The sequence below is a fragment of the Panthera pardus genome, unplaced genomic scaffold, assembly GCF_024362965.1.
Source record: "Panthera pardus isolate Hobbes unplaced genomic scaffold, ASM2436296v1 HiC_scaffold_7, whole genome shotgun sequence".
Classification (NCBI taxonomy): domain Eukaryota; kingdom Metazoa; phylum Chordata; class Mammalia; order Carnivora; family Felidae; genus Panthera; species Panthera pardus.
This window is the reverse complement of record NW_026527002.1, coordinates 71102831-71116367: the sequence shown is the minus strand read 5'-3', so window position 1 is coordinate 71116367 and position 13537 is coordinate 71102831. Positions and strand designations below refer to the sequence as shown.

The window sequence follows — 13537 nt, the reverse complement described above, 5'->3', positions numbered from 1 at the left end:
CTTCCTCCTCGGCTTGGTCCAGTACCCAGATGGGAATAGGGAGCAGCGTAACGGGGTCCAGAAGCAAGACCATCTTCTGGTCCTTCTGAGTCCCTCCTGGCAAATGGTGTGGTTGCCAGAGCTCTGGGCCAATCCGTTTTCTGGTGCAAGACTGAAAAAACCAGGCCAGATGGAGAAGGACAGGAGGACAGAGAGTAGAAAACCGTCAGGAGTCCTGGACTCCAGCTCTCACCAGCTCTGTGGTTTGGGCAAATATGTTAACGTCTCTGGGCCTCAGAGGCCCTCCCGTCGAGTGCGGATCGTAACGCTTATCCAACGTACCAGGCTTCGATGAGAAGGCCTGTTTGCCATCTGCAAATACCATGTCTGGTTCTCATCTGCGTCTTTCAGTTAGGAGACCACGTGCTAAGGGTGCATACCTCTTAGTAAGTACAGAGTTTGCTCTTTTAGGATCCTGACGACAGTACTCTCCTATATTTGGTAGTTAATGAATTCGTTCATGATTCGATTCACTTTTTTCAGTAACTATATTTTTTTAGTGTTTAGGTTTTTTTTTTTTTAAATGTTTGTTTATTTTTGAGAGAGAGAGTGTGTGTGAGCTGGGGAGGGGCAGGGAGGGGGGAGAGAGGATAAGAAGTAGGCTCTGCACTGACAGCATGGAGCCTGATGTGGGGCTCAGACTCATGAACCATGAGATCATGACCTGAGCTGAAGTCAGATGCTTCACCAGCTGAGCCTCCCAGGTGCCCCTCAACAACTCTTTGTCGATCGCTTACCGTGTACCAGGCGGTGGTGATGGAAACAACGAAGAGCGGCCTCCATCACTGTGAGATTGGAGCGCTGCTGTGGGACACCGTCATCGCAGGGACATACACACGCGCCAGCGCAGGAGAGTTCGGAGAAGGAAAGTACCGGGGGGAAATGGGTGAGTGTTGGGAGAAGGGGCATGGGTTGGTCTGCGGGGGCTGGGCAAGGAAGGCGCCTCTGAGTGGGGGCATCTGGTCCCTGATGAGACCTGAGGATGAGTGGGCAGGCAAAGAGCAGGGACGGGGGTGGGGGACGTCCCAAGCGAATGTTAAGGTAGGTGTTTTCGATTTCACTCCAGGGAGATCAGTCCTGGAACAGCCATTTATTAAGAGTTTCACAGCATGTGCTCTGAAAGGAATTACAGGAGGGAAGCTCCTGGCCACAGGCGAGTGAGTGGGGAGCAGAGGTTTGCAAGTCATTACAGGAGCCCAGCGCGTCAATACAACTGATGTCAGGGTCCCCCAGGGGGCCCGGGTGGTCGGGAGGTCTCCGCCAAGAGGAGGGTCTTGGGGCCCTGTGCAGGAGCTGCCAATAACAAAGAGACCTCTATTCCCCTTGGCCTGCCCTCCACCCTGGCCCAGAGGCACAGCCGTTCACTCGACCCCTCCTTCTGCTGTGTCTGTGTAAAGACCCCTCTCCAAGTACTTCACGGGCAGGAGGCGGCCAGGAACAGCTGGGGACTGTTGTTAGCTTCTGGCAACGTTCTGAAATTCCTTCCTTGTGGATCCTGTGCCTCTGAGCTGCTGGGGGCCCCTGACTTGACCTGAAGTTGAACTTAGCTAGAGGGTCCAGGGCTAGGAGCTGCCTCCGTGTCGGTCCCGATAGCAGCATGAAATCGCACAATCTTTCTGAGAAAGCCGAGGCTGCCTTGCTAGCCCTTCCTGGGACGGGAGGTCTATCGGAGGCCAGGTATTCTGCAAATCCATTCATGTTTTCCAAGGGCAGGATGGTGCCTGAGAGAGCCACCAGATAAGGCGATTGCTTTGGTTGACAAACATCCCGGGAGGCCCCGTACAAGATAGCAGCTCCCGGTGGGGATGAGACAGAGAAGGGTGGCCTCAGATAAGCCGCTGGTTGAAGAGATTGGCTGCTTTCAAGGGTGGAGGGGCAAAACATCCGTTAATGGGTTTGTTCAAGGGCGAACTTTCCATTCACAGAACTGGAGAATGGGGAGTTGCAGCAGTTCTAGTCCTTTGCAACCCTTCTTTTTAAACACAAGTACAAAGAGCCCAGGAGAGAAGTAGTAACTTTTCTTAGATCACACAGCAAGTGAGGGATAAAGCTCTATAGAATTTGGAGCCTCTGCCATGGAATCCACTGTTTTTTTCCACTATACAACCTCTTAACCCCTGTGTCCCAGTACTTCGTGTTTCCCTCCTCTTATCTCTGTGTACATTTGTTTATTGACGAGTCCATCCACCCATCCATCCATGTGTCCGGTCATCCATCCATCCATCCATCCATCCATCCATCCATCCATCCATATGTCCATGCATTCCTTTACGTGTTTGCTCGTCAACATTTATTAAGGATACAAAGACGGCCTTGACAGCTCCCAAAGGAACAGGTAACAACAGAGCAGATGCCCACAAGTGCAGAGAAGAGCAGCATGCAGGAGGCGAAGAGGGGGATTAAAATGGTGAGGACGTGAAGCCTCCTTGGGGAAGATGGCCTTTCAGCTAGCTGTGCCTGAAGGAGGGAAAGGGTTGCGTTTGTTGAAGGAGGCAGATGCCTTGGCACTGTACCTCTAGAGGCAGCAGGAAGGGTGGATTGAAGAAGTGAAATGTTGGCACCAAAGAGATGACCTACCTAATAGTTCATCCAACAACCCAGCAATCCATGCTTCAGGTCTTTGGGAGCCAGCCTTGGTGTTGGGCACTGTGGGGATGTTGGGATCAAAAGGTCTCCTCTTTTCCATGAGGAACTTGCCATCTAATGAGGGAAGAAAACCAAGTGTAGTCAAAACAATAAAAGGCAAAGCTAACATTGACCTAGAGCTTCTGAGCCTGGGATTCTAGCCTTGCTCTGCCATTTACCTGCATGGTGTTTCAGGGCCTTGACTTCCTCAGCTGGGAAATGGTGACACTAGGTACACCATCCTGTCCTAGTAAATAGGAGAGGACAGTGTCCAGTTGTGAACCTATTTCCTATTAGTCACGTGACCATGAGAAGTCAGTGAATCACACCGCGGCTGCATTCTTTCTCTGTGACGTCAGCGGTTGGTTGGGGGGCAGGTAGGGAAGAAAAACCATGATGCCTGGAGAGTGAGACTGTCTGGGACAGCTGTAGGGGAGCCCCCAGTGCACTACCTGCAGAGAACAGAACTTTAACAATTCTTTGTCCCAGACCCCATAGCTCTGGCAGAATCAGGAAAAGTAATATATATGAAATCTCCTCGTAAGAGGAGATGCCCCTCGTGGATGCCGGGGGAACCGCATGTGGGCTTCTCCATGGAAAGTCTGCAGGCTCTTGAGGCCCAGTGTCTCCTCATGTCCTGTCTTTCTCCTTGTAGTAAGTTGCTGGACAGACCTCTCCCTGCACTAGTGGATCCTTTCCCAGAGACATGCAGAACGTGACAGGCACAAATGCAGTGACAGACTGCCCTGGATTCTCTGGGGCAGGGGCAGCGTCAGACATTCTGCCTCGGTCCTCTTACGAGGACCTGTGAGGCTGTTTTGTGGGGCGGAAAATGGGTCCACCATAGGTTGAAGTTGCCACATCCAGCAACAAGTACTTTTCTTAACTCATTCCTCAATTCTGTTTTATCCGTTCTTCTCCATTGTTCTCACGTCCACCTTCACTTTTCCTGTTTCCCTGGACCTCCCACTTGGTTCATGCCTTCACCCATTCACACTTTGCTCTGGGCTCTGGCCTCCCCATTCCTCCTTCCCGTCCACCTTCCTCCCCACAGCTAAAGGATCCTTTCTGCCTCGATCACACACGTGCAACAGATGCAGAGATGGTTTCCAGCAGCTCTGGAAAACAGTATGGAGTTTCCTCAAAAACTAAAAATAGAACTACCCTACGACCCAGCAGTTGCACCACTAGGTATTTATCCAAGGGATACAGGTGTGCTGTTTCAGAGGGGCACGTGCACCCCAATGTTTATAGCAGCACTGTTGACAATAGCCAAATTGTGGAAAGAGCCCGAATGTCCATCGATGGATAAATGGATAAAGAAGATGTGGTATGTATATGTATATGTATATAGGTGGGTATATATATGTGTGTGTGTGTATATATATATATATATATGTATATATATATATATATATATATATATATATATATATATATGGTGACACTAGGTACACCATCCTATAGTATATAGGTATATATACCCACCTATATACATATACATATACATATACATATACATATACATACACACAATGAAATATTGCTTGGCAATCAAAAAGAATGAAATCTTGCCATTTGCAACTATGTGGATGGAACTGGAAGGTGTTATGCTAAGTGAAATTAGTCAGAGAAAGACAAATATCATATGACTTCATTCATATGAGGAATTAAGATACAAAGCAGATGAACATAAGGGAAGGAAAGCAAAAATAACATAAAAACAGGGAGGGAAACAAAATAGACTCATAAATACAGAGAACAAACAAGGTTGCTGGAAGGGTTGTGGGTGGGGGGATGGGCTAAATGGGGGAAGGGGCCCTTGTGGGGATGAGCACTGGGTGTCCTACAGAGGGGATGAATCACTGGAATCTACTCCTGAAATCATTATTGCACTGTATGGTGACTAGCTTGGATGTAAATTAAAAAGTAAATAAATAAATAAAAAAGGGAAAAAAAAAGATGTGGAGGATTCCAAGGGTCAGGGAGGCTGCTGCTTCTTTCCTGCCTGGACTTTGTTCTTGAGGAGATATTATTCTCTGCTCTCACTTTGTTCGTATAAAGACAATTATTTCGGTGTAATTTTATTTTATTTTATTTTTTCTGCTGAAGGATCACGTGCACCTACTGTTCAAGACAATGCCCACCCCGAATCCAGCCTTTTCAGCTTGTCTACAGCAAACACACCACCAGTGTAATGTGGTGATTAAGACCATGGACTTTCAATCCAGAACATGTTCAAATCCTACCTCTGCCTCTTACCGGCTGTGTGGTCTTGGGCAAGTTACTTTACTTCTCTGTGCCTCTGTATTCTCAGCCATACATTGGGAATGATTATATTCCATACCTCACAGGGTTATTGTGAAGGTTAAAGGAGATGATACATGTAAAGTTCTTAGAATCTCACCTAGTGTAGCGAGTACTCAATTGATATTACCCATTCCAGGAATCTCCATCCCAGCTGAATTTCTCTGTTAATGGCTTTGAGTGTGCTTGTGACTTTCCTGCCTTTGATTTCAGATGCTCTTTTCACCTGCCTGGAATGATGTCTCCTCCCTTTTGCTTGTATCCAGATTCTCCTTGCCGTCTCTAGCTGAGCACGCTCAGGAAATGGCCAGGCCCAGGCCTCACACCCACTCTGGTTCCATGACTCAGCTACTGTGCGGGGCCGCCTGGCCTCTCTGGCTTCCAGCTTTCCCTCTTGAAGTGGAAATGTTTATGCAGACCTTGTGGAGTTGTCGAAGGTGAAATCCTCAAACTCTGGCAGGTAGTAGGTACTTAAGAAATGAGAGATGTTATCAAGCCAGATCTTACTAATCCTGCCTGCCTGGGTGTCCTCTCTGAACTCTTCTGGTAACTATAAATTCCACCATTTATCTGGTCACTCATTGACCATGTGGTGCTTTGATTCACCTTTTAAATGTTTTTCTTCTTCTGCTTGGAACTATTATCGGAATCTTTGGAATCTTACTGATGCTCAGCTTTCAAATACACACTACACCTAGTACCCTGTTCACTGCACTGGGTGTCCCTTGAGGGAAGACGCTGTGCAAACATTTCTTGTCTCCCTTTTTTTTTTTTTTTTTTTTTTTTTTTTTTGAGAGAGAGTGTGTGAGCAGGGGAGAGAGGCAGAGGGAGACAGAGAGAGGAGAGAGAATCTTAAGCTGAGTGTGGAGCCCGATGTGGGGCTTGATCATGAGTTTTGGTTCATGACCTGAGCCGAAATCAAGAGTCGGATGCTCAACCAATGGAGCCACCCAGGCGCCCCTGCACGAATGTTTCTAATTTGACTGCAGTTCGTTGAGGCATCTTTCTGTGATGGCAGCCTTACGCTGGGCTTATGTTTTCCAGTGCTTCCTTGTCTTTTCGCTTTGGTACAGCAGCTGGTTGTGGCCCAGGGCTTTGGGGCCACAGCTCTCTCGTTAATGTTTATTTTTTTGCATTTACTTTTGTGTGGTAGATTCTTTGTCCCTGGCTTGGACTTTTCCTGGTGGTCCCATTGGCCGGCCGGCCCCTGGGTCCAGACAGATAAGGGCTCATTCTCAGAACCGGCTCGGTAATTGTTGGGTGCCTTTTCCCCTTTGCTTTCTTCTCCATGAAAACACCAGCCTTGTGATTGTGTTTCAAGAAACATGTCGATGGGCCTGTGCTCTGGATGTTTCCTCACCTGAGATAAGGTCTGGGTGTCAGCTCTAAGGAAGAAGAAAGGTACACTGGAGAGGAAGATTTCCCAGGCAGTGACACCACCTCGGGCAGCAGTAGCCTGAGACTGGACTGCCCAGGTGCAGGTGGAGACCAAGCCCACCCCCAGAGGAGGGGCAGCCGGGACCATCTGGGTGTCCCCTCCCACCCCAGGCATGGACTTGAGAGGCGCAGGGGCTGTCCTACCTGGAGAGGAGCCCCGGGGCCAGCAATGGCAGCACTCCAAGGCCTCACAGTGGGGTTGGGTGGTTGTGGCCGTGGCCGCTGGAGCAGACAGTCCGTGGATAAAGTCCAGAGTCTGAACATTCTGGTCCTGGCTCTCAGTCCCTCACTGAGGGATCCTGCACATTGGAGCTCAGTTTTCTGCCTGCAAAGGAAGTGTGCCATATCAGTAGTTCAAACGCTTGTTTTTTAAAAACACATCAGAGTGCTTTAAATTTTTTTCTAAAGCAGAATCATATGCATATTCCAGGTTTACAGAGCAGATAAAAAGCAGGTCCGTGTGAAGGAGGTAGGACTCCCAGGATCCTGCCATTCCCTGCGCCCACATGCATCCTGCAAAGCTCATTCATGCAAACTTGGCTTCCCCAAGCACAGTTTGAACCTGCTAGACTAGTTAATCTCAGTTGTCTGTGTGAGGTCATCCAGGCCACTGCTGGGGACTCTCCCCTTCCCATGGAGATGAAAAAGCAGGGTCTATGGACAGGGTGACGGCAGAATAGTCCCCCGTTATGACTTAATCACAAACCGATCAGAAAGGATGCTGGTCAGAGTACTGGTTGGATATAGTGACTTTGTGTGTTAGAAACACATAAGCTATTATATGAATTTTATTGTATTATATTAGTAGTAGTATATTATGTAATGTATTTCAAAATACATTATTTCTGTCCCTTTCAGATTCATCTGAATAAAAACTGGGTGCTATTATTTTGAACAGTGTCCACAGGAAATAGTAAATAACAAATAAACATCCCTAAATCAAAACACGGAAACCTTTATTCTGGATCTTTGGTAAGGTGACAGTGTCCAGGTGGGAGGGACAGAATGGGCAGGGACTTGAGTTGACTCTGAGCATGGTCAGGGCAAGAATAACACCAATCACACAATGAAGGACTTACTCCAAGATAGGATGGTTTCCATGCCCAGCAGCCCACGAAATAGGTATGTTTCCTAGGGCTACCTTCACAAGTTATCACAAATTTAGTGGCTTCAAGAAAACTCCAGAAATTTATTTTGTCACCATTCTTGAGGACAGAATCTGAAAAATAAGGTGCCAGCAGGACCATACTCTTGACAAAGGCTCTGGAGGGAGAATCATTGTTTCTTACAGATTCCGGTGGCTCTGGATATTTCTTGGCCTGTGACTATATAATCCCATCTTGGTCTTTGTCCTCATACAGACTTCTTCTCTTTTCCATGTGTCTTCCTTCCTGGTATCTCTCATAAGATACTTGTTACTGGATTTAAGGTCCACCTGCGTAATCTGGGGTGATCTCAAGATCCTTAACTTGGTAACATCTGCAAAAACTCTTTTTCAATTAAAGTCACATCAATAGGTTCTGAGGGTTATAATGTGGACGTATTTGGGGGGGGCGGAATTATTAACCTTGCTGTTAGATATGAGGAAACTGGGGTTCAATCCAGGGAGGTAATTTGCCCATAGCCACTCAACTGGTGGGTGGCGGGGCCAGTCTAGGACTCACCCTGAGGGCTGCATTGTGCTCTATGTGCTACAGAACGTTGTGGGATGTCAGGGAAGGGACCAGGCAGATGTAGGACCGTCCCTAACAATCCAGCTTGGAAGGCCTTGCTTCATGTACAGAGGGTGTTCAATGTCAGTCTGTTATTGAGATGGTTATTGATTTTGAGGCCTTGACCTGAGCTTCTCCGGGGTGGCAAACTGATGTGTCTGCCTCTGTATCCCTAGCACAGTGCTGCAAATGTTGGATACATGAGATTGAATGCCTGTGATAAGATGCTGTGCTCATATGTCTGTGTACATTTATAGTATCTACTATGTGTGGTTAGTGATGGTGCATACACACCATGGAAAAGGCTGTGTGGGACCGGAGCTCGCTCCAACAGGCCCCATTCTTGCCTTACCCACAATCTACTCAAGGGCCTTCAGATCGGTCACTCTGCCTTGCTTTCCAAATATGTCAGGTGAGGTTAGTAATACTCTTCCTACAGATCTCACTGGATGTTTCTGTGTTTTTGTTGACTGGGGAGTCAGTGCGGGGGGCTTCTGTCTGAAGGCAGGAGGAAGTAAAAGATAAAATTTCCAAGCCCCTTCCAGCCCTAGGGTTTTAGGAAAAAATTTAATCATGTTTTACACCACCAGATGTAAGCACATATTGTAACTGCGGGGGCAACATGAAATTGAGGACAATCATGCTCTTTCACTTAGATGAGAGCAAGACGCACTCCGCTTAAACTGTGATTAGAAGGATGGAGGTCAGACAGAAATCCCTTTGTGATGTCAGGGGATCTGTTTCATGGGAACGGGGCCCGAGGCCGACTTCTCAGGGGGGCCATTTGGGAGCTGGGAGGACTGTGGTGTGCAGAGGCAGGAGTTAAGGGTGACGAAACATTTTGACATAAGGAGAACTTTCCAGAAGTTAAGGCTGAGAAACCTTGCGGTGGGTGGTTGGGAATTGAGACGGTCCCAGAATCAGCAAAACCAAGGCCAGATCCTTAATGCTCTTCCATTGATTTGGAGGTCTTTCTGTCTGGTAGGGGGATGGGAGGCCTCCTAGAGATCCAGCTTGTTTAGAGCTTGGACTTTGGAGTCGGACAGACTGGGTTAATTGCCTCCATTGTCATGTACCAGTTGTTGACCTTGTATGAGTTCCTTAACCATCCCAGATTCCTTGTGGTATGGGTATGCCCCCTCCAGTGCTTAAGTGTGAGCATTAGATGAGTCAGGGCAGGCGACACACCTAGCACTGTGCTTGGCACACAGTAAGCGTCAAGAGGCTCTGACATAGACATGTGAAACCCTGTCCTCCTTGGACAAGCTCCAGATTGGGGCAGGAGAGCCCCTGTGCTGTTGGATGACAAATGCTTTCTGTGTTTCAAAATGAAGGCAGATTGAAACTTGATATTTTTTTGATCAAAAACCTTAAGGCAAGGCAAGGCTTGGTGGAGCACCGAAAGTCCTGTTTTCTGTGACTGGGGGTCTCCGGCAGGATGTTGGAATGTCTCTGCTCCCCCTGACGTCCTTCTGCTGCTTTGGTGACTGCCCACAGACAGACCAGCTCCCAGTCATCTGAAACACCACTCAGAAGGCAGGAATTTGCAATCCGTTCCAAGCTGGAAGTGACTTTCATGTGATGGGGCCGCACTGCTCTGTGACTCTGTAACCAATTCTCCCCACGCTGGCAGCTCTCCAGATGCCTGGGATGTGATCAGTTGACCAAACAAAACGGCAGGTCCGTCCAGGAGAACGCTGTGTCTGGCTTCGGGAGCAAAAGCTCCCAGCACGTGCAAAACTCAGGCCCCAAGTTTCTTCATGTTTTTCTCTGTTCTTTTCAGGCAGCTCTTTTTAGGTAAGAAATCTACAACCTTCAACTTTGAAAGTCAAGTTAAGTTTAGGTAAAACAAATCAGTGCTGGAAGTCAGTGATTGAAGAGGTCACCGTAAGTGGCAAACGTCCATTTTTGTTCAACCGAAGTAAACAGAAATGAACGGAATTGCCTTCTGCACATTTTTGTGAGTATGCTGGGGACGTTCATCACCCCCAAGGTGGCCTTATAGAAGGAAGATTGGCCTGGGGATCCCAACACTGGCTTCTGGCACTAGCTGGGCTCCTAACTCCCTGTGAAACTCAGAGCCGACCTCCTAACTTCTCAGGAAGTCAGTTTCCCTATTTCTAAAATTAGTTGGCTTCCAACTTTCCTTCCCTGTTTAAAATTCTTTGATGTGTTTTCGAATGCTAGATAAATTCTCTGTTGACAGATCCGTAGAAGAATTTGTAAGGATCTCTTATGTTTGTATAGCGCTTTATTGTTTTATTTGTTGTCCAGAAGCTTCTGAGCTTGGCAGGGCGGATTGGGTTACCCTAGCACATGGATGAGGAAACTGAGGTCCAGATAAATTGAGTTCCTGGCTTGGCCATGGCTTTTTGGTGGGTGAACGGAGGTGGTGAGGACAAAGCCCAGATCTCCTGGTGTCTAGTCCAGAATTTGTCTCCAATCTTGACACGTGCGATTGTTGATGGAGCAAGAAACCATATCCAACCCCGGCTCTCTCCATCAGAGGCAAAATCCCACCCAACGTGCCCTTCTGAGTAATGGCCATCGGCCACTTCAGGTGGCTCTTCTTGGGTACTCATTTGGAGTTCAGTTTATGATAAAATGCGCTACATGTTACAAATGCAGATTTCAAGGTGAATCTTACAGTCAGGCATGCAAAGTCAGCACAGGTTACGTAGGAGTTTAGGTTGGAAACAAGCTTGCCGGATTAACTGGCTGCTCATTTACCTTTGCTTTTGCATCTTTAAAACAGCTGGCGCAATATCTAATATTTACGATACTCGGTACATTAATTCTCGTGCTCTCTCCATGTTATCTTGATCATTTGTAACGGAATTTGGGCGTTCGTTACAATTATGTCATGTAGGGACACTGAGTGATAGAATGGTTGTAATGTATTGCTATGGGAAACAAATGAAACAAAGTGGTGTGTTTTGTCTGTACTCATTTTTGTATAGAAATGTGAAATCAGGTATGTAACGAAGAGAGGATTCTCACGTGGGTTAATAGTGGTTTTCGTATAGGTGGTGGGACCACCAGTGTGTTTTACTTTTTTTTTTTGGCTTTTCTGCTTTTCCATAAGTGTGTAAATTGACCATATCTTAATGTGCTAATCAGTTTAAAAGTTTCTTCCTTTGAAGGTGTACGGGTGATGATTTTATCTGATTGGGAGAAAAAAATTGGACAACCAGTTTACTTCCAGGTGGTTGTTGAAGAAGACTGATTCCCAAATATTTTCAACACAGACACAAATTGTGCCATCGGCAGTAATTGCTAATTGACCCTCTTTCTGTTCAATTAAGACAGCCACTCTCAGCTGCTGTGGGTCCGCGGGATTGAGGACGCGGCAGCCAAGTGCAGTTGGGGCCCGGGCTTCACATCTGCTGCCTGCCTTTGCCAAACAGCTGTGTTCTGAGCCAGCAGCGTGATGATGCTCACCTGCAGGAAATGTGGGTCGTGGAGTTGGTCCGCAGGCCGCGGGGGATAAAGAGCGGACGGTTCCACTTCGACAGGTGGGCCAGCCGATCGGGAAGGGGCTCGCGCCGTGCGAAAAGAATGTCTTGCTCTTAGTAATGCTTGAGGGTGACCTGGCTGTTGGAGAAGACCCTGGGCAGGACACCAGTGCAGCTTGGCTGAGAACCCGCAGTCCCTGGGCCCGGGGCTTATGACGGTGAGGATCCTGACGGGAGTCTCCCCCCAAGCTCCCGAGTGGGGCTGGGGAGAGACAGAATGACAGAGGGGAAAAACGGCGGACACATAGAGGCGTCAGCTGAACACACAAGTCTCTGCTCGAAGGTGGATTGTTGCTACATTTCTCTCAGTCTCATCAGGAGCAGAGAGGAGGACTTTCTTTACTCTCAGTAAGCAATAGCTCCCAAACTGAAAAATGAAGTAACTTTATTTCATACACGATTGTACATTTTTATTTTGGTTTTTGTGTTTAAGCGTATTTAATTTTATGGTTGAGTTTTGTGGCAAGCGATACGGCTTTTCCATTTCGGAAAGTAACGGTGTTCCCTTAAAAGCATCTTGATTTAAGTAAGAAAGGGGTCACTTATAATGTTATTAATGATACAGTTAGAGTGTGGAATTGGCAAAAGTATTGGAAGTCTGATGCAAACGGTTGAAATGTGAGCAGTACCGTTATTCACCAGCCTGGGGTTGGAAGGCTTGGGGTTCTGCTGTCTCACCTACTGAGTGATTGTAAGTCAGCGGCTTCCAAACCTGGGTACTGGAATCACCTGGCAAGGGGGCGGGGCTTCCAAACTGCTGCTGCCCATCTCCCACCCCCAGAGATTCCGGTTTAATAGGTCTGGGGTCTGTCCTGGGCTCTGGATGTTGTCAGTGATCCCCAGTGGTCCTAATGTCAGGCTCCTTAGGAGCTACTGCCATGGCACGTTCTTTGATGTCACAGAGACCGAGTCTCCTTGTCTACAGTATAGGTGAGTTGAGCCCCTATGATACAGGATCTGCCCTGGCCTCTGTGTTCTTAAAAATATAAGCAAATGCCTTCAAGTGGGCGGCTCACCATTTTATCCCTAAAAGGGATTGCTGAATGGGATGAGTCATCTGGGTTCTAGATGGAGAAGAAAATGCCAATGCAGATCGAGTCTGGGGCTGTTGGTGCGAAGGGAAGAAGGTGGAACAGAAGATGGAGAGGAAGGGGGTGCCTTGCAGAAACTCTTCCTCTCAGCCAGCCTCGCTGATCGTTCATATTTTCAGATAGAAATGGGGTGGCATCAGGCAGAGCTCAGATCTGGACCTAGGAGACATGGGCTGCTATGGGCTAGAGACATGGTCTCAGACAAGCCCTTTTACCTCTTTGTGCCACAGTGTCTCCATTTGGATAATGAGGGGGTGGACTAATTGGTTTATAAGGTTCCTTCCATTGTGTGTGGTAAGATCACCCAAGACTTCCTCCCTTTCGTTGTCCTCCCCCACCAAGTCGTTTCTTGGCTTTTTGCCAACGGAATCCCCAACTCCAAGGGCCAGTAGATGGCGGTAGAGTCTTTTGAATTGGGATTTTAGAGCTGGCTCACCTGATTTCAGCCTCCTCCCCTGGCAATGCTGGGAGTGGGGCCCTGGCTGAGCTCAACAGCTGCAGTCTGGATGTATTCATTTGTGAGCCATAAAGGGGCAAAATTTAAAGGAATAGTATTTCTTTGGAGGTCCCGCCCAACCAGAGCACGGCACAGTAGGACCTAGCTGGTCCTCAGAGCCCAGTTGCATTTTTGCTCTCTCACAGGTCAAGCCCCACTCCCGCCGCTGGGCCTGATATTTGGTTCACGTTCCTACAGTGATGCACGAGTACAGGAGCGTGGGAGAGCATATAGGGCTTTTGTAGTAAGCGAGAAACCTGGGCCATTTTTAAGGCAAAACCAATTTCTGGCAGGGACTTAAATGTGCACATTACT

The 13537-nt window shown here is 47.8% G+C and overlaps 2 long non-coding RNA genes across 3 annotated transcripts; one reads left to right on the top strand and one right to left on the bottom strand.

Annotated features, from left to right (window-relative positions):
* Positions 1-2338: 2338 nt before the first annotated feature.
* On the bottom strand, positions 2339-2956 carry LOC109273127 (uncharacterized). Its single transcript, XR_008419962.1, has 3 exons — positions 2844-2956; positions 2613-2739; positions 2339-2496 (listed from the first exon to the last, which is right to left on the bottom strand). It is a non-coding gene; the product is annotated as an uncharacterized LOC109273127 (long non-coding RNA).
* An 818-nt stretch (positions 2957-3774) lies between these two features.
* Positions 3775-12638, top strand: LOC128775302 (uncharacterized). Of its 2 annotated transcripts, none has more exons than XR_008419932.1 (2): positions 3775-3855; positions 11426-12638. It is a non-coding gene; the product is annotated as an uncharacterized LOC128775302 (long non-coding RNA). The 2 variants fall into 2 exon arrangements; XR_008419933.1 differs by lacking the exon at positions 3775-3855 and adding an exon at positions 5776-9917.
* Positions 12639-13537: the final 899 nt, after the last annotated feature.